Raw genomic sequence first — 21,546 nt, forward strand, 5'->3', positions numbered from 1 at the left:
AACATGGCTGCTGAACTACATGACCGGTGACATAATCAACTTTTTTTGTCAACCAATTTATCCCGAGATGACCCTCAAAATTTTTCATACTGATCGTATGTCGCGTTCTACGTATGCAATTATGACGTCATCACGAAGGCACCTATGACATCATGTAAAAAAACATCATACTTATTCCCCATGTGGAGTACTAGCCATGTGTCAAGTTTCAATTTTTTCCTTCGTGCGGTTTCGGTGATACAGAATTCCAAAATTTTATATTTTTCCAACATGGCTGCCATAAAAAGTGACCGATGACTTCATAATTATCATCACAACATTCTGCAGGAGTATTCACTCCTGTGGTGAAAATGTCGTGTCAATCCGACAACCAGTTGCTCAGAAAAACACGTTCTGTGTGGATAAACAAACAAACAAACAAACAGATGGACCCAAATGCAATACCCTCTCCTCTGGTGAGGGTAACAAGCCCTGTCCCAGAGAATCTCGAATACTCCCACAGTCAAAATTTTATGAGAAATTGCTACTGATGCCCCATTATAAACTAGACTGTCTGAGACATGAGGTATATCTACAGGGAGCCCACGAGGCTCTGGGCCATGTTATAAAAGCCTCATCCAACTCATCTGTGACAATTGGTACATATTAATCATCCCCTTCCCCTTCATAGTATCCACACGATTCAATTACAATCCAAGATTATTTTTCTCCAACCACGAGCTTGCGAAGGCTGGCTATAATTTGTGTAGCATACCCTTTGTAACTCGTGTACCATACCCTATAAAGCATTTCTGTACATTTTCAGGCCTTGGAAATCCATTACTCTGAGATCTGAGATGCACCATGCATGCCCTTTAGAGAGTGTGAGTGCTGACCAAGTAATTGCTTGGCAAAAGGTTAGGCTGAGATGGTTTGGCTTTGCCTTCCAAGCAGTTTGTCTGAGCAGGAATTTGGAATTTGACCAGTGCGCCGGTGATAGCTCAACTTCTCGCCGACGGTGGGATCCTTAACATCCACCAATTCATGTCGGCAGACGGGACACCCGGTTTAACGTCCATCTGAGGGATGACACAAACATTGATGAATCGCCCTGCCTGCGAGACAACAGGGTGACAGTTTGTAGCAGGGCCAAGATTCTGACCCAGGCTCGAGAGCTCAGAGGCGAGTGTGCACACGGAGAAGCGGTCATGCCAACCTCAATGCATTCGTACAATTAACAAAAAATTTGGTCAGCATTCAATTTCTAAAGGATGCTGTGAAAGAACATCTGATTGCTCTTGGATAAAAATACTGTAATATCCTTCAATGAGCTATTTTGACATCTAGGGAAGCATTGAACTAGGTTTTCTTCAAATACACAGAGAATGAAATGCCCCATGCCTTAAAAAGAAATTTATCCTCAAATTTACTTTGCAATCCATTATAAAAAATATATATTACATCCGTTTTAATGTTTTATATTTTAATAGCACAGTCGTCTATGGGTTGGTTTAAGTCTTCTTATCAACAAAATTTGATCTCGTATTCTTGAAAGTTTCCTTTCTTACAAATTGACGTGATATTCACTCATGAAAGTCTTTGCCTCATTGTTATTTCATTTCTTGAAAAATCGGTTTATTCTTGTTATTATTATTATTATTCACAGTATTCTTGGCCATTTTTACCATGCGCTCGCGAAGCAAAAAAGCGGGGCTAAGCGATCGGTCGTGTACGTGTGCCGTACGTATTGTTGCGGATTCGCGCCCGCCGGTGTGCGAACGGCCACGTAACTCGAATCGCGGCACGTCGCCCACCGGACGGACAATCCCGTCGTGACCCTCTCGGACTAACGCCGGGAACCAGTCACGGGTGGACCTTTCGGTCTCACCACGATCGTGCCAATCGGCCCCCGCGTGGGATAGGGTTGCTCGCCAAATTCGACCTACCTAAGTACCCACACGGAGGGTAGACCGGGCGATCGCACCTCGCCGCAGGTCGACTTCGGACATGGGCCACTTTAAGCGACCCGTTCCGTACTATCGGGATAACCGAGCGGTGTTATTCGTCGGCCTCGACGGTTCGATTAATTATCGGGCGTATTAGCCCACGACCAACCCTTTACGTGAAGCAAGATGGAGATTCAATGAAAGAAAAGACGAAGCGAAGCGGGAAAACAGTTCAACATAACTCACATTTATTTCGCGATGAACGGGAAGCACACATATACAATTACACCAAAAGCACATGTAAAAGAAGAAGACAATGCAATATTACACAAAAAGCAAATGCAACAATGCAGATCTAACCGACTACCGGGCACATGGCAACACTTATACAATTTTACTTCACAGACGGCGCCGACAACACATATTCCCAAAGCAAAAGAAAAAGAACCACCCTCAAGGATGAGGCGGGCCTGGGGCCGAGACCGGGTCGGGCCTACCCGTCTGATGATGAGATGCAGAGCGGCGGTGGCACCTCAACTCCGCGGCCGCGCGTACAGTGTCTGGTAGGGGGTGGGAAAGGGGCCCCCTTTGTCGCACTACCTCAGCGCGGGGGGAAACAGGAGGGGGTTGCTGATGCTCGGGGGAAGGAGGATATCACCCTGTCTCGGGTCCCGCGGCGAGCGTCTCCTCCTCGACCTCGGTCGCGTTGCTGGCCTCTCCCTGTGCAGCTCCCGGCACCGACGCGAGCACCCCCTCGTCCGCCTTCGCCGCCGTCACCTCTCCACAGCTCCGTCTACTCGCCCTCTCCGTCTCCTCTCTTGGCTCGTCCCAACTCTTCACTCTTGACTTCTCCCACTTCTTTCCAGCTCCACCGACGACTCTCTTGAACTCCGCACAACTGTCTTTACTGACGAACGCAGCCGTTTATAAAAGCCCCGTGGCTTCGCTCTTTCACCCTTGACCCTTTGCCTTCGACCCTTCACCTCTAACTGGCTCCCCATTGGACCGAGGAAAAGTGGGCGTGAATGCTTTTTGATCCATGAATTTGCATATAGCGACCGCACTCCAACGCCCTGGAGGCGGGGCCAAATCGCCCACGCTCTCCGATTGGACGGAACAAAAGTGGGCGTGAGTCGTTTTTGATCCGTTTTCTGCGGAAAGTCGGTGATGTTTTTGAATACGCTGCTTGGTGCGCGCCCTGCACGAGTCCAGTATCAGTGCCCACAAGTGGCGCGAGATGGTGTGGATGCGATGGTGGCGAGTTGTGACGGTAAAGGTCGTGGCGGTTGTGGTGAAGCGGCGTTGTGGTTGGTGGTTGTTGTTGTGAAGCGGCATTGTGGTTGGTGGTTGTTGTGAAGTGGCGTTGTGGTTGGTGGTTGTTGTTGTGAAGTGGCGTTGTGGTTGGTGGTTGTTGTGAAGCGGCGTTGTGGTTGGTGGTTGTTGTGAAGCGGCGTTGTGGTTGGTGGTTGTTGTGAAGCAGCGTTGTGGTTGGTGGTTGTTGTTGTGAAGCGGCGTTGTGGTTGGTGGTTGTTGTTGTGATGGCTGTTGCGACGTGGTTGGTGGTGGTAGTAATGGCGGCTGGTCCAAAATAAAGATAGTAAAAGAAAAACGGCTATCCTGAAGAGTCGCAGCCTGACTGGATGACATTTATTCCCTCGAAACAACGGGTTTGGGCCTAACTACACATATACTTACAGAGATATCTCACCTAAGGGACCTGAATGGTGGTTTGCGAATTTGGTCAACCACAACACTATGTTTGCGTGAGCCTGCATTTTAAAAATTCATTTTCTCAGAAACCATTAGTCCGATTGACATGAATTTCTCCAAATAGGTGCACCTCCTCCTGTAGAATTTTTTTTACTCATAATTATGATGTCAAAGGTCACGTGGTACAGGCACCATCTTGGAACAAACCGAGAAACTTTGCACCTCTATATCTCCGAAACGGCTCCATGGAAAAAAAACTTGAAACATAGCTCATTGTCAAGTACTCCCCAATGGGGAATAATATACATAAATGATGATGTCAACAGTGCCTTCATTATGACGTTATAATTCGAGAAGTGCAAGGCTTGATCCGGTCAGTGTGAAAAAAAAATTCTCTGCAAATGTTGAAACCGCGAAACGATCAATGCAAAACTTTAACCAATTGATCAACTACCCATGGGAAATATAATTTGATAAAAGTAACATCATCGATCACTGGCCTGGCACCACATTGCAACAAAGAAAAAACAAAACCTGTCACAAAATCAGAAGAGTTGGCTTGCACCAAATCCTTCGAAAGACTGCACAGGGTAAAGGCCCAGTCACACCTTGACGTTTTAGCCAGCTTATGCCGATTTTTGTAAAATTTGTCTAAAACGCTGGTTCACGTCGAATATGTTATGGGTAAGTTTTGATAACATTGAGAGCACGCTGAAAAACACTGCCATACGTCGTTGTACGCTGGCTTTAAACGTTGAACTTTTGGGTTTTCATCGAATTTTTTCATGCTTGAAATTTTACGACGTATTCCGGTGTATGACTCACACGTTCTGCTACGCTGGACATAAGCTGTAGGCACGTTATGCGATCGTTGACACACGTTACTTGTAAGTTACTCATAAGTCGAAACACGTCAAGGTAATGTTTAGCGTACCCGAAACTTATCTCTCACCTATAAGTAATGTGTTGTAAGCACGCTACACGAACATTGTCACACTTTGCAACACTTTACTTGAAAGTACTACTTCTACTACTACTACCAACATCGACATCAGTAAATTCTCTCGAACTACTACTACTACTACTACCAACATCGACATCACTAAATTCTCTCTAACTACTCCTACTGATACTACTACTACTACTAACATTGACATCACTAAATTCTCTCGAACTACTACTACTACTACTACTACTACTACTAATAACTCGACATCACTAAATTCTCTCGAACCACGACTACTACTACTAACATTGAATCACTAAATTCTCTCGAACTACTACTGCTACTGCTAATACTACTACTACTACTAACATTGACAACACTAAATTCTCTCGAACTACTACTACTAATAACATCGACATCACTAAATTCTCTCGAACTACTACTACTACTACTACTAATAACATAGACATCACTAAATTCTCTCGAACTGCTACTACTACTACTACTACTACTAACATCGAAATCACTAAATTCTCTAGAACTACTACTACTACTACTACTACTAATAACATCGACATCACGAAATTCTCTCGAACTACTACTACTACTACTACTAATAACATCGACATCACTAAATTCTCTCGAACTGCTACTATTACTACTACTACGACTACTACCAACATCGACATCAATAAATTCTCTCGAACTACTCCTACTGATACTACTACTACTACTAACATTGACATCACTAAATTCTCTCGAACTACTACTACTACTAGTAATAACATCGACATCAATAAATTCTCTCGAACAACTACTACTACTACTGCTACTGCCACTGCTACTGACTGACATCTACTCAACATGGAGTCTGGAACACTGACGGGTTCCTCTTGTGAAGCCCATTTGAAAATACCAAGTCCCCTAAACGCTGCCAATACGCCATTATACGGTAGCTGTAAGTTAGAAACACGTTCAGTAAGTTCTGTGGTCGTCCGGAAGATGTCAATCAAATTCGTCGACATACGCCAATGTGAGTTTGAGATACGTTACACATAGGTTCAAAGAACGCAACTCATAGGTTCAAAGCACGCTCCTAATAGGTTCAAAATTAAGTTTCGGGTATGCTAAACATTACCTCGACGTGTTTCGACTTATGAGTAACTTACAAGTAACGTGTGGCCGACGTGTGTAAACGATTGCGGAGCGTGCCGAGAACTTATGACATCGTATGCAGAACTTGTGAGCCATATGTCGAGTACGTCGTGAAATTTTCAGCATGCTTGAAATTTCACGACGTACTAGACGTACCACGTAATATGCCAGCGTACTTCATTGTTTTCATCGTGCTCCTAACGTATGCACAACTTACCCATACCGTATTCGACGTGTCCCAGCGTTTTAGACACATTTTTCAGAGGTCGGCATACGCTGGCTAAATCGTCAAGGTGTGACTGCGATGTTGACACTTCCAATTTTCAGGCGGTTATGATTTAAATCTGCGTGCGGCAGGTTTTTAACAGAGAACGCCACGAGTTCGTCGGCGATAGGTGCAGCGCGCTATGACTAAGTTAAACTATCGTTGGGCATAGGTTGTGAACGCCGATAACAGGCTAAGCATTCGTTGGTATAAGTTATCTATAACACAACTAAACGTTCTGTGCCCGTTACTAAAATGTTATGCATATGACCAACACGTTATGAAGAGGACCAAAACTTTAAAAAACCTCAAAACCTCAGCATACGCCAACGTTTTACGTGCATTTTTATACGTTGCCATTCCTGGCTAAAACGTCAAGGTGTGACTGGGCCTTTAGTATTCTATAAATACCATCTAATTCCTTAATTCGTTGCCATTCCGTAGTTTTCATCAAAATTATTGTCATACATATGGTTTGTCCATAGGCAAATCAATACAAGTCTTGGCTTCTGAAAATGCCTCCATATTTGCTTCTGTATATATTATTACCCTGCGCTTGCGAAGTGAAAAGCAAGGTTAAGCGATCGGTCGCATATGACGTACATGTCTGTATTTTGTTAAAAGCATACATCAAAAACCGTTCAGCAGAGGAAACTGAAATTTTACCACATATCACATGACCATGTGATATAGCGTCCAATCTTTGGAGGTCGACATAGGCCAATTTTCTTAACTCATCAATTTTCATCTGATTGACTTTAAATTTGAAGAGGATTTTCACAACAGCTCACTGAATTAAACTACGAATTATTTTTGAGGTCCACATAAGCCAAAAGGTCAACATAGGCCACATTTCTGAAATTGACAATCTGAAATCAATCCTATTGACTTGAAATTTGAACAGCATTTTCATAGAAATGACCATCATGCGTCACGTGGTTTTATATATATATATATATATATATATATATATATATATATATATATATATATATATATATATATATATATATATATATATATATATATATACGCGGTGTGTTCAAAAAGTATCCAACCTTAATTTTGCGTGCGTAAACAAATGAAGCTAGGGAAGCGTGGTTTGGTGCACGTATGTCGGCGATCCTAATTCGTATGCGTGAATATTTTCCCGCCTGCAGAAGCTGTCAGTCGCCGACAGACCGCCGATGAGTGAGGAAGTGTAAGTGAGTGCTGTCGGATTTTCGTTTTTGACAAAATGGCGGTAAAACTTGAACAACGCTACTGCATGAAATTTTGTGTAAAGCTTGGCGATTCCCAAATGGAAACGATCCGTAAGATTCAACAGGCCTTTGGGAACGAAGCAATGGGCACCACACAGATAAAAGAGTGGTACAACCGCTTCAAAGATGGTCGCACATCAGTGGAAAGTGAAGCACGTTCTGTAGGCCCTCACCATCCCGAAATGAGATCGTCATTGACCAAGTGAGGACCCTGCTGATGCAGGATCGTCGAATCACGATCAGAGAACTTGCAAACGCGGCGGGCGTCAGCATTGGATTCCTTCATTCCATTGTGACTGAGGATTTGGGCTGAAGGAGAATCTCAGCGAAGTTCGTGCCAAAGCTGCTAACGATCGAGCAGAAGCAACTCCGTTTGGAGATCGCACAGGAAATGCTGGAGACTGTGAACAGCGATCCCAACTTCTTCAACATAGTGGTCACTGGCGATGAGACCTGGCTTTATGGGTACGACCCAGAAACCAAGTTCCAGTCATCACAATGGAAGCATCCAACATCCCCGAGGCTAAAAAAAAGCAAGGAAGGTCCGTGTGTATATATATATATATATATATATATATATATATATATATATATATATATATATATATATATATACATACATATATATATATATATACATATATATATACATACATATACATATACATATATATATATATATATATATACATATATATATATATACATATATATATATATATATATATATATATATATATATATATATATATATATATATATATATATATATATTGTTACGGTTGAGGAAATTCGCAAACCACCATTCAGGTCCCGTAGGTGAGATATCTCTGTAAGTATATGTGTAGTTAGCCCCAAACCCGTTGTTTAGAGGGAATAAATGTGATTCATTCAGGCTGCGACCCTTTGAGATAGTCGTTTTTCTGTTCTATCTTTATTTTAAACCAACCACGTCTCAACCGCCATCACACAACAACCACCGACCGCAATGCCGCTTCACAACAACAACAACGCCAACAGCCACAAACTTTACCTTCACAACTCGCTCCCACAAACATCGCATCACCGCCATTCCAAACGTCGCCATGGCCATAAACCACCACAATAAACCCTCCACCACCTTCACCTCTGCTGCCATTCCCGCACCGCTTGTGGGCACCGAGCGTCAGGCTGTCCTGGCCTCGTGCGGGACGCGCACCGAGCCACGGGTGCAAAGTGCGGCCTTTCCGAGGAGAATTCGGATCAGGAATGATACACGCCCAGTTCTGATCCGTCCAATCAGCAAGCGCGGGGCGGTTTGGCCCCGCCTCCAGGTGCGTCGGTGTAGAATCGGGATATGCAAATTCGAGGATCAGGGGAGACTCACGCCCCTTTTTCTCCGTCCAATGGGTGAGCGTGGCTCCAACCCCGAGCTCGTTCTGATCCAGAAATTTGCATATGGGTTCTCCTGCCGGACTATAAAGCGCCGAGCGCAGTGTCGAGTCGGGCTCAGTCAAGTCCGTTTGAGAAGAGTCAAGGAGAGTTTTGAGAAGAGTCAAGTCGGGTCTGGAGAGGAGAAGTCTGTCGGGGTTCGGAGTCTGTCGGGGAGCTGCAGAGAGAGGAAGCCTGGAGCCTGGAGCGCGGTCGAGGTGATTTGCTGCAGTCGGCTGAGGAGAATTGCGGAGGGGACCGGATAGCTCGGGTCCGAGGCAAGGAAGACGGCGGTCGTCGACGAGCTCGCAGTGGAGTCGCTCATCGCGGGACCCAAGCAAGCCAGCTATCCTCTTTCCCCAGAGCATCAACAATTCCCCCCTTTACCCCCCCCCGCGCTGAGATAGTGCGAAAAGGGGGGCCCCGTTCCCACCCGACTCCAAGCAGTGCCAACGAAACCCGCGAAGGAGCGCGGAGTCGGGGCACCGCCGCGCCGCCACATTTGCGGCTCATCACAAAGACACGGATAGGATCCACCCGGTCTCGCGGCCCACAGGCCCCGTCTGCCCCCTTGTCTTTGAGGGTGGCCCTTTTCTTTTGCTTTTGAGTAAATGTGTTGTTTGTGCCGTCTGTAAAGTAAAACTGTTTAAGTGTTGCCGTGTCCTCGCGTAGTCGGTAGTAGATCTGCATTGTTGTGTTTCTTTTGTTACATCTGCTTTTGGTGCATAATTGTTGTAATTGTTTATGTGTGCTCTCCGTGTGCCGCGGAATAAATGTGAATTATGTTGAACTGTTTTTCCTATTTCGCTTCGTCTTTTCTTTAATTGAATCTCCATCTTGCTTCATGTAAAGGGTTGGTAGTGGGCTTAATATGCCCGATAATTAATCGGAACCGTCGAGGCCGACGATAACACCGCTCGGTTATCCCGCGAGTACGGAAAGGGTCGCTTAAGTGGCCCGTGTCCGGAGTCGACCTGCGGCGAGGTGCGATCGCCCGGTCTTCCCTCCGCGTGGGTACTTAGGTAGGTCGAGTTTGGCGAACAACCCTATCCCACGCGGGGGGCCGATTGGCACGATCGTGGTGAGGCCGAAAGGCCCACCCGTGACAAGCTCCCGGCGTTAGTCTGAGAGGGTCACGACAGAATTGTCCGTCCGGTGGGCGATGTGCCGCGATTCGAGTTACGTGGCCGCTCGCACGCCGGCGCGAGCGAATTCGCAACAATATATATATATATATATATATATATATATATATATATATATATATATATATATATATATATATATATATATATATATATATATATATATATATATGTATCTTCTTCTTCTTCTTTCAGCTGCTCCTGTTAGGGTTCGCCACAGCGGATCATCCGTTATGATCCGTATACTGATTTGGCATCGGTTTTACGCCGGAAGCCCTTCCTGACGCAACCCTGGTCACCTCTTATGACACAGGGAGTATATATGTATGTATATATATATGTATATATATATATATATATATATATATATATATATATATATATATATATATATATATATATATATATATATATATATATATATATATATATATATATATATATATATATATATATATATATATATATATATATATATATATATATATATATATATATATGTATGTGTGTATGTGTATATATATATATATATATATATATATATATATATATATATATATATATATATATATATATATATATATATATATATATATATATATATATAACAAAGCAAGATACAAGAGAGATAAGAAGAAGGCGAAGAAGGCGGTGGCAGAAGCCATGAAGAAAGAAGCTGAAAAAGAGCTGGAACAGTTGCAGATGAAGAGACAAGGAATTTTTCAGAAACTGAAGATAATGAAGAGGGAATCTCGTGACATCACTGAAAGCAACTGTATAAAGGATAAAAAATGGGAGGATTTTATTTGTTGATGAAGATGGAAGAAGAATCTGAAAGAAGCATATGGAATCCATCATGAATCAGGAAAATCAGTGGGATGGTTTAGTGGAAGCTGAAAGAATGGAGGGCCCAGTGAAAGAAATCTCAAAGGAAGAAATAAAGAAAGCTTTGGAAAGTATGAAGAATGGAAAAGCAGGTGGTTCATCAAGCATTACGAAGGAGCATTTTACATCGTGTCCTCTTGGATTAGAAGTATTACATCAGGTTGCAAATGAGATAATGCAAGGTAAGAGCATGCCATAGGATTGGAAACAAAGCACCTTGGGACCCACCTACAAAGGTAAAGGGAGTGTCATGGAATGTGGATCGTATCGTGGAGTGAAACAACTGGAACATGGAATGAAACTTGTGGAAAGAGTGTTAGTGAAACGGCTCAGGGAGGTGGTGAAGATTGATGAGATGCAACATGGTTTCTTGCCAGGAAAAGGTATGGTTGATGCGATCTTCATAGTCAGGCGTATGCAGGAGTGCTATCAAGAAAAGAAAAATAAATTATTCATGTGTTTTGTGGACCTGGAAACAGGCTTTTGACAGAGTCCCCAGGAAAGTCATCGAATGGACGCTACACAAAATAAATGTTCCTGAGGCTTTGGTGGGGGTTGTAATGAAACTTTATGAAGATGCAACGACACGAGTTCAAGTTGGTAGTGGTTTCTCTGAAAAATTAAATGTGGTTGTGGGCGTTCATCAGGGATCGGTGCTTTCGCCGCTCCTGTTTGTGACGGTACTTGACGTATTGTCAGAGTCAGAAAGAAAAGGTGTGTTGTTTGAATTCCTTTATGCGGATGATTTAGTCTAAATTGCAGAATTAATGGAGGAGTTGGAATCAAAGTTCAACAAATGGAAGAGGGCGTTTGAAGGCAAAGGTTTGAAAATCAACATGGGGAAACCGAAAATTATGGAATGTGGTGAAGAAACAGGGGTTATTGAATTGGCCAAGAAAGATCCATGTGGAGTTTGTGGTGAAAGAGTGGTAAGTAATGCCATCAGATGCAGTTCTTGTCACAAATGGATTCATGGTAGATGTACAAATGTGAAAAGGGTGACACAAAGAATGGATGGTAGTTTTGAGTGTAAAGTCTGTATCAGAAGAAGAAATTTAAGCTACCAGGATCAGGATGTGGAGCAAAGATTGAAAGATCTTGAGAGAGTAAGCAGATTTTGTGATCTGGGTGACACCATCAACAGTAGTGGAGGGAGTGAGCTTGCAGTTACAAGAACAAGATTGGGTTGGATGAAATTCAACGAGGTTGCATTCGTGTTTTGTGGTAAAAGACTGCCTTTGAAGCTGAAAGGTAAGATCTATTCCACCTGTGTGAGAGCAGTAATGGTTTATGGGTCAGAGGCATGGACTGTGAGATCGGGAAAAGAAGGTATCTTGAGAAGAACAGAAAGAGCAATGATAAGAAAGATGTGTGGAGTACAGTTGGTAGACAGAAAGAACACGAAGGAGTTGATGGAAAGGATTGGTCTAAAAGATACAATAGTGGAGGTGGTAAGAAGAAGTGGCTTGAGATGGTTGGGTCACGTGCTAAGAAAGAGAGGCGATGAGGAAGTTAAGAGAGTATGGAATTAGGAAGTGGAGGGGAAAAGGGGAAGAGGAAGGCCAAAGTTAAGTTGGAAGGAGTTGGTTATGAAAGCAAGTCAGAAATTGGGATTGGGAGTGGAAGACGCAGAAGATAGAAGAAAGTGGAGAGCTGGAGTTATGTCACGGAAGGAGTGAAAGTCAGCAACCCCCCGTAAGGGGAATAATAGTGACTTAAATAAATGATGTTGATGATATATATATATATATATATATATATATATATATATATATATATATATATATATATATATATAAATATATATATATATATATATATATATATATATATATATATATATATATACATACACACACATATACACACACATCGTTAAGCCTCATATCTTGCATAAACCTAATAAACCACCATCTTTCAACTTGTGCAAGCCGACGACTACCATATTATATGGATACCAAAGAGCACCTCTAATTGTGCCCTGTATGTATAACACAATTGATGTCCATTCGAAAGACATCAATTGATGCCCATATCACATGAGTGGTATTTGACAACTAACATGTTCCATTAACCTCATTCGATCCATAATATAATTTACTGGTAAATTAACATTAATGACCTTCACTGCATGGCATTCATTACGGTGCAATTAAGTGCAATGCAGGAAAGAAGGGGTGTGTGCTTTTCATGATGAAAAGATGAAAACAGCATCTATGAGTCAAACCTTGTCATCATCATTCATGTATTCAACTGAAATAAAACAATACTTTCACATTGTTTTTCGCAAAATAGTACGTAAGTTGACAAAGGACAAATACATAAAGTCTGCATCAATATAATCCGGGATCCCAACATGTCAAACAGAGTATTGTTTATTTCATTCTCTGATTCTCTTTCTTCTCTGTTTCTTGGCACAATAAAGTTGAAAACAATGATCAGCAATTTAATTTTTCAACTGTCATCTTAAATCATGTTTTCCACAATGTACACACTCAGCGGCAATACATAATGTGCGCTGCGCCAAAGACGATGAAGTGCTGTTTGGTGAGTGATGGCCCATTTGGTTATTGGATTCTGATCTTCAGCAGGATTCCTCTTCCTCCCTCAATACTACTCCTCTCACAAATTCCCCTCTCCCCCCTTCATAATCTTACCCCCCAAACCCCCATCTTCCCTTTTCATAGACAATGCTCCCAGAAAAAAAACCTAAACTTGTTAAAATGGGAATAAGTTTTATTTTTCTCTTCCCCATGCCCTCCTCAATGTTATTTATCCCCCACTCGGTCTCACTTTAACCATTGTCCTCTGATAAAAAATAATGGTTAATTACTGTACCTCTGCCTTCATTAAGCCTCGTGTTGGCTTAACGGTTAAGGTGGCTAGCTTAAGATCTTAGGATCCTGAGCTCGAGCCCTTGTCGTGCCGTGAATGATAACACCAGGTGGGTTGTCTCAGCCTGTCGTCTTTCCGAGGTCAGAAAAATGAGTACCAGCTTTCTGGGATAACTGAGCCAGTCGAGTATCTTGCGTTGGAGTGGTGACCAATCCAGGATTGTGCTCCCTCGCCAAGGAAAAACTGCTTTGGCAGCCCCATCCCTCTGAAGATACGAAGACAAAAGGAGTGCTTATTTTCTTCTTCTCCACACATCCCTTGTTTCTGAGGCATCATTGTGTGATGATACAAATCTATGCATATCTCTATACTTAAGAAATGTACAATGGTTTACAATCAGTCTAAATTTCAGACATTCGAAATGGAAGGGTTTTGCATTATTTATTTATTCAAGTTTGTATTGCTGCATCATTCTCCTTATGTAAGCAGGGAAAAACTGTCCTTTGGGGGTGATAAACAGCTGGAGCATATCAGGGAGCATATCCTACAACTCATGCTTAATCATGGCCCACTTTAGCATGTATGCCTGGTGTTGGCTTAATGGTTAAGGTGGTGCGCTTGGGATCCTCGGATCCTGAGTTCAAATTCCACTTGGCTGGTTATTAATACCAGGTGGGGTTGACTCTGCCTGTCATCATTTTGAGGTTGGCAAAATGAGTGCCAGCTTGCTGGTGTACTGTGTCGGAGTGGTGACCCGTCCAGGATTGTGCCCAACAGCCAACTAGACTACTTAGGCAGCATCAATGCTCTGCACAGAGCATAGTCCCAATGGATGGATGGACTTTAGCATGTCAGAGGAAATAGCAGATGTAAGTCGGTAAATGCAGAGCCCCAATTTAATCCTCGGTGCACAGAGTCGTCACATGATGGCAAAAGCTGCCTGGCAATTCCACTTCTCAGGAGCTGCCCATCTCTTGTGCTCCACTTCAAGGTCTCCCCCCCCCCCCAACACTGAACACGGTGGTCCCCTTGCCCCACTGGTGGATACCAAAGCCAATTATTGCTCACCTCTGCCTGCCACATCAGGGAGCTTGTTTCTTGAGCTCATCGGGGAGAATCAAGCCTCTCCCTTGTTCGTCTTCGAAACTTGGCAAACAAGAAACTGTTCATAACAAATGGAAACCAAACACAAGACTTGGGCTGAAGACATTTGCATGCATTTATAGAATGGCATCACATTATAATGTGGAAATGTATCCAATGCTTTTAAGAACTGCCTTTTAATGGGCATGCAGTGTTGCAGCAAATTTGAATGTGCTGTTCTTTAGAATAAGCATCAAGTTTGCTTCACGTGTATATTCATCATCAATTTGAGGAGGTCCAATCCCCCCTGATGATCTCTTTAAAAAACAACCCAATCAATCTCAGTATCCTGGTTAACTTTATGGAATGGGTTATTGTGAATAAAACTGTTTTGATGTGGATTATATGTCAATTTGATAATACAAATATGCATTTTGTATCATGTCGCAATTTTTTTTTGCGGCTTGATCATAATTCAAAATTAAATTTCACGTAAAGTGTACATATCATTTTAGAAGTATCGTCACATCCGAGTACCCGTGAATGTCGGATTCCTCAGAGTCGGGACCTTTCGTCCCAGGAGATGGTCCAAACGGTCTGTTATGGCACTACGTTCAGTTATTACTCCACCATTCACCAATCTCGTCCAAATGATCCAAAATCGACAGCACACACACACGGAAAGTAAATGGATCGAACATTTTTTCTTACCTTTTAAAGGTTTTATTTTGTATTGAATAGCACAGGGAGGAATGTCGACAATGCGCCACAATAAATGGAACAAACCAGGTGAGTGAAGACACAGAAGAGGATGAAGAGATGCAAAGTTATATCCAAGAAGGAGGAAATAAAACACAAAACCTAATTCCCACTAGGCACCACAGAACACACTCGTACAATGAGACAATAATGCAGGCAGGACTTCCCTTTGTCTTCGACGCGCAGGGTGGATGCAGGACTCGATGCAGCCTGCTTTTGGAGACCAGGAGCAATAGGAGTCAGTAACGATGGTGTCCAAGATGAAGGAAAACAGCCACGAGCAGGGCATATGATGAGTAGCACCCGAGATTCATAAAGCCAAACAGAGCATGATAAAAGTTAGTCACAGGGAATGCCAGCAACAAGTAGTTCCTCAACCAGGCCTCATGGCCCCCTTTGTCTTTCTTCGATCAAGGCCTCCTGGTCTGCCCTCAGTCTTCTCCCCAGGTCTCAGTTATCTTCCTCCTCTAAGCAAGGTGGCTCCTTCCCCTCCACAAAGGCAGGGTGATGCCAGCTTGGGTCAATCCCAAAACTTTTATCAGACCACAAGAACGTTTGCCTCACAAACTCCTCTGTGAACCACTTGCTCATCCTTCCATACGAGGAATCTCCTAGTTCTCTTTTGGTTGGCGGAGTTCTCCTCTGGAGTGTCACCCAAAGGGGTGGCCACAATAAAATTAATGTATCATCTTTTCTTTCAGGCTCTATGACCCACGACACCACCATGGCCGGCACACATCGGCGAGAGAAATTGTAATCGCCTTTCACACACATATGATGTGTGCCTCTGCGATGGGAAGTCCTTACCTAATCACACCCACAAACAAGAGGTATTGACGCATACATAATCAATCTGTCAACCCTGTCTATAAATTACTTCCGCTGCCTCCTCAGCTTCACGTGTAACAAACGACTTACTCTGACAGGTTCCTGTTAAATGGCAATCTAACCTATTTGAAACACACAGACCATCCATGGGCTTCCCTCCCCCCTTTTTTTCCACATAACAGTATATAACACACCTGCTCTGAATGAATGGACAGTGAGGATGAAACAACGATCAGCCGCGTGTCTCTGCTGGATGCTTTCGTCCAAATGTGAAATTCTCGAGCTTGTGAGGGCTTTGAAATCGAGACTTCAAAGCATTGAGCAGCTGCAGGTTCTTTCTCCTTTGTTGTACTCGTGCACCCACTCCCTGCCTGGGAGTGGTATGAAGAGTCATGTTATTATCCTTTCTGGGGTGTATCGATTGCAGTAGATCTAGGCTTGGGTCTGTAAGTCTGGGGGGTGTGATCAGCATATAATCCCCCAAGAACGTCAGGTTTCTTCGCTTTCAGTTTCATGTCAAACAGCAGTAGCGACTGTATAAAATGGTAATCATAAATGTTTGCGGTTTATAATACGTTTTACTTCTGGTAGGGATGCCCCATAAAATGCCATGATAACCTATTTATACACGTTAAACCCCTTGGGGAGAGGGGACATTATGAACATTAACAATGTTTTGTAATAACAATGATATTATGCTATCATTGGTGTTATTATTACTGGTGTTATTATCAGCGGCCTTAAAAAAAAAACGCCACGATTAGCTATCTGAACACGGATATACACATTTACACGAATTTCACCCAAGGTGGAAAACCCCCCTGGGAAGGGGGCAAGTTAAGTCGTGACAACCCCCATCGTGTAACCAGTCCTCCTGTCATGTTTGGTTGAGATTCGATAAGTAATGACCGAATGTATCGCGGTCAGACAGACAGATAGACAACAAATTGAGTATTTTAGTATGACGATTCAAGCTTTCAGGATTTCGACTTCTTGAGAGAAAATTGGCTCAGGTGACATGTGGAAAGAAAGTAGGACATTACATTTGTGGCCATTAGGCATGTCAGTAATTATTTTCATTTCTGACGTGTTGGGTACACGACACAGTAGACACATATGGCATCTTCAATGAGTGTGATCTTATTGGTATCTACTGCATCAAAGCTTGGCACTGAGTGCAGATGTCAAGGTCAATATAAAATACTGCAAGAGCAAATAAATTGAAAGTGGAGAGGGCAGATTATTCCAGGGCACTTCCTCTGGGTACAGTACCCTCAATATTCCCATTTTCAGCCATCATGGAGTCATCGATAATCATCACCATGCTCAATACAGTGTTGGTGCTGCCGCAGCAGTTTATTGGCTGGGGTTATGATCCTGGACGGTTCGCCACTCCGACACAGGATACCCAACTGAGTGTACAGAAATTTGTTAATGGTACCAGCGAGAGACTGCGTACTCTGTGTGAAGGACACCGTGTGATCTTTAATGCCGACAAATTAATGCTCACAGAGGGGATGCCCAGTTTAACATACATCCGAGAGATAGCACACGCATTAATGTCTCGTCTTGCCTGCAAAACACCACGATGACAGTTTATAGCCAGGCCAACATTCAAAACCAGGCTTGACAGCTCAGAGGTGAGGATGCATATATCTGGGCTATCTATCCTGCCAGCCGAATCATGAAGCCAAGATAGAAATATATGAATAAAACCTCGTGGCTTTGCACTTCAATTTACAGTGCGTGATCAGAGTTGCTGATAAGAGCCGAGAACGTTTTCTTTGGTGAGTTTCTCACGAGTGCCAAAGGATTAGGTTTGGTTAGGTTAGGTATGGGAGCATGTGCCGGAGCAGTGCGTCACTGGGTCCACTTTCCGTCAGTATTCCAGAGGTCTCCGTCAGGCCATCCCCCAGGAAGATGCCTGGCCCATCCCCATCTCCTTGAGATGCTGATCAACGTGCTGCAACCACGAGGCAAGTGGTCGGCCAATTGGCCTCCTCCACTCATGAGGTTCCCTCACCGAGAAAATCTGGTGAGCAGGATCAGCGCTAGGAAAAGAAGCCACATGTCCACACAGCCGCAGCTGATGCTCATGGGCTATACAAGTAAAAATATCTCATTTGAGTCTCTCTCAGCAATCACTTGTTGAATACAAAGTCTGACCAGTTATAACAAAGGATTCTCCGAAGAAACGTGGTACCGAAGAAGTTAAGTCTTCGTCTCAGATCCTTGGTCACAATTCCAAGTCTCACATCAGTAGAGCAAGACTGGAAGCATGAAGGGCTTGCAGACTCAGACCTTCGTGCTCCTGCATAAGTACCGACAGTGCCACACTCCGTGATCCAGTGAATCCATGACTCCTCAAGTCCGACCCAGACACCTACTGACCTCTGGCTCACAACATGTGGAGATATGAATATCACTGCCAATGTAAATGAAGCTCTCCGTGACCTTGCCATCCTTACACAGACAGACAGGTACAGAAAAGATAGCAGCATCCAAGATGCCATTGAAAGCCTGGATCTTTGTTTTTATCCAGTAATCCCGTAATCCCAGTGGCTGAGACTCTCATTCAGCACCTCAAGGGCACCCAAAAGGATAGCTGGAGTCTCCGCAAAGATGACTGCATCATCTGCAAAATCAAAGTTAGAGATATTGATATTCCGAAGCGATGCACCACAAGTAGAGGAGAAATGGGGCTTTTGGGACACCCATTCATTTGCATGGGAAAAAACTATTTGACTCAACCCCCCAAAAACCACAATGGGAGACTCACTTCTTCCCATACAAGCAAATGAAAAATTGAGACTTACTGATTAAAGCACTTCTTCATATTTTCATTATACTCAAAGAGCGAACCAACGACTATTTGTCAATGTTCTACTTGAGGGAATAACTTAATTTTTCTATTACATTCATCACCATCGATTATATTCACAAAGATTACTTTGGAACTTGGTTCTTGGTTTAAGTATCTTTGTTGAGCAGAAATGAAATGATAAACTTCTCTCAATGCTCTTGTTTGAGCATATTTTGGTTCCACTCATGTACATTAAACTTTTATTGAATCTATAAAATTGTTAAAATTAAACTCAAATATGAATACTTTACACACATTCTGTAAGCTGTCTGAATGCAGCTGAAAACAGGAAGCTTGGGAAAATTTCCAGAATTACTGAGCTGTTGCAAAAACAGGAAAGAGAACAATGAAGCAAGTCGAGGCAAAGATCCAACTGACTTCCTCCAACATGGTTTATAAGCCAGGCATTACTCTTGGTTGAAAATCTCTTCTGTTTGACGGTTTTTCATTTTTCTCATCTTGACCCAATGGTAAATGACTGAGACATGAACTATCTTTCATCTGACGAAGAAGAAAACCCATCACAATATTGGTAAGTTTGTGTGTTTGTGTGTGTATTGTAAAGTATGGCTTCCTCTTAGAATGATGGTGAAGCAATTGATTATTAATTAAATCGTGATACGACTAATAATTATTGGGTTTTTTTTCTAACAGGTTGTCCCCAATAACAGCGTTGTTGATAACTGATGTTGAAAATGAAACCAATGAATATCATGAAGAATATGAATGAAATGCTTGTAGATCTTCAATCATCTCGAAGAGAATTAAAAAGCATCCTGTCTTGGTGGTTGGAAGGCATTTCACACACCTTGGCGGCATTCGATAAGTCCAAAGAAAGGTTTGAAATTATTCTCCTGTCTCTCTCTGTCTGTCTCTCTATCTGTCTGTCTTTCTGTCTCTCTATCTGTCTGTGTCTCTATCTGTCTCTGTCTTTCTGTCTCTCTGTCTATCTGTCTCTCTGTTTGTCTCTGTCTCTCTCGGTTTGTCTCTGTCTCTGTCTGTCTCTTTCTGTTCTCCTTCTATACAACCTTTTATTTGGCATGGTGGTAATTAATTTAAAAGCAATACCACAACTAGGTGGTAATTTTTGACGACTTGCGTTTTATTTTCAGCATTAAAACTTAATCATACATGGGTGGTGAAACAAATGAATTTCACAACCTTGAATGGGAAGATGTTGAAATTCCATGGGGTGATGACTCACTTCCAACTTGTTCCAGTTTAAATGCTCATCTGGATGAAATGGACACAAAACTCGATCTTCTGGAGGTAAATGTTTAATTTATTATTTTATTCATATCATTATATAATCATCTTTATATGCTCTCATGGTTCTTTTTGTTTCAAAACAGAATATGGTATCAGAGTTTCAAAATCACAAGACCTCTGAAGCAGACTGCTGGGAAAGATCGTCCATTCTCGCAACTGAATATTTACCCAAAGAAAAATGTTTAATATTTTCAATCTTGATTAATTATATTTGCTTTGCTTTCAATTATTTAATTCTTAATTATAAAAAAGAATAAAGGAAGTACAAAGGAGGGGGGCTTCTGTGGGTGGGGCTTGTGTGGGTGTGGCTTGTGTGGCTTGTGTGGGAGTGGCTTGTGTGGGTGTGGCTTGTATGGGTGGAACCAAAGAAGGGGGTCGAGCAATTTTTAAATTAAATAAACGCGTTGTATGTGGGGAACTAATAAACTAATCACTAATCATGTGGATATGATGGATGTGGGTGGGGGTTGTGTGGGTGGAGTGAAAAAGGGGCAGAGTCAAAAAGGGGTGGAGTTAAATAGGGGTGGGGTCAATTTTAGAAAAAAAAATTCAATTCATTATCTTTGTCTTTTGTAATTCCTGTGAGTAAAATGAACCGAAAATCTCTTCCCCTTCTAAATCATATACCTTATAAGTCCAAGGAACTGTACCAATGACATCAACGATTTTTAAAAGTTCATTTGTCCATCGCTTAGTATAACCTTTTTCTAAATGAGATTTCCACCTGTATATTCTTACTATATCACCAACTTTGAACTTAGGCTTTCTGACATTAATCTCTTTTTCATATTCTAATTTTGTAAATGTTTCTGATGGTTTAGTATTCGTTGAGGTGTGAATTGTATCATTATACTTATCTACAATGTCCTAAATTAAAGATAACCATTGTTGAGAACAGAGTTTAGTGAATTTTTTTATATTGTCTCTCTTTTAAAGTGCGATTGAATCGCTCAATAACAACCACTTTTCCTTCATTAAAGGTGCAGTATAATGTAATACTGTTATTTTTCAGAAAATTCATAAATGTTTTGTTGTAGAACTCTGTACCCTCATCAGTCGACAATTTTTTTAGGTTTTTGCTTACTTTTATTAAATATATGTTGGAAGGCTAGCATGAGTGAATTCCCGGTTTTGTTTTTCAAAGGGACGACCCACGCATGTCTACTCCTCAAATAAATAACAGTAAAAGCATACTTGTACCCCTTA

The 21,546-nt window shown here is 42.3% G+C and overlaps 1 long non-coding RNA gene across 2 annotated transcripts in view; it reads right to left on the minus strand.

Annotated features, from left to right (window-relative positions):
* Window positions 1-21,546, minus strand: part of LOC147029416 (uncharacterized) — an 85,287-nt gene that overhangs the window by 20,151 nt on the left and 43,590 nt on the right. For both annotated transcript variants that reach the window (XR_015055716.1, XR_015055715.1), the window contains exon 3: window positions 14,607-16,579. This is a non-coding gene — a long non-coding RNA (uncharacterized LOC147029416). The remainder of the gene's footprint in view (window positions 1-14,606; window positions 16,580-21,546) is intronic.

The sequence above is a fragment of the Eptatretus burgeri genome, chromosome 3 (assembly GCF_056783735.1).
Source record: "Eptatretus burgeri isolate ZD-2024b chromosome 3, Ebu_testis_v1, whole genome shotgun sequence".
NCBI lineage: Eukaryota > Metazoa > Chordata > Myxini > Myxiniformes > Myxinidae > Eptatretus > Eptatretus burgeri.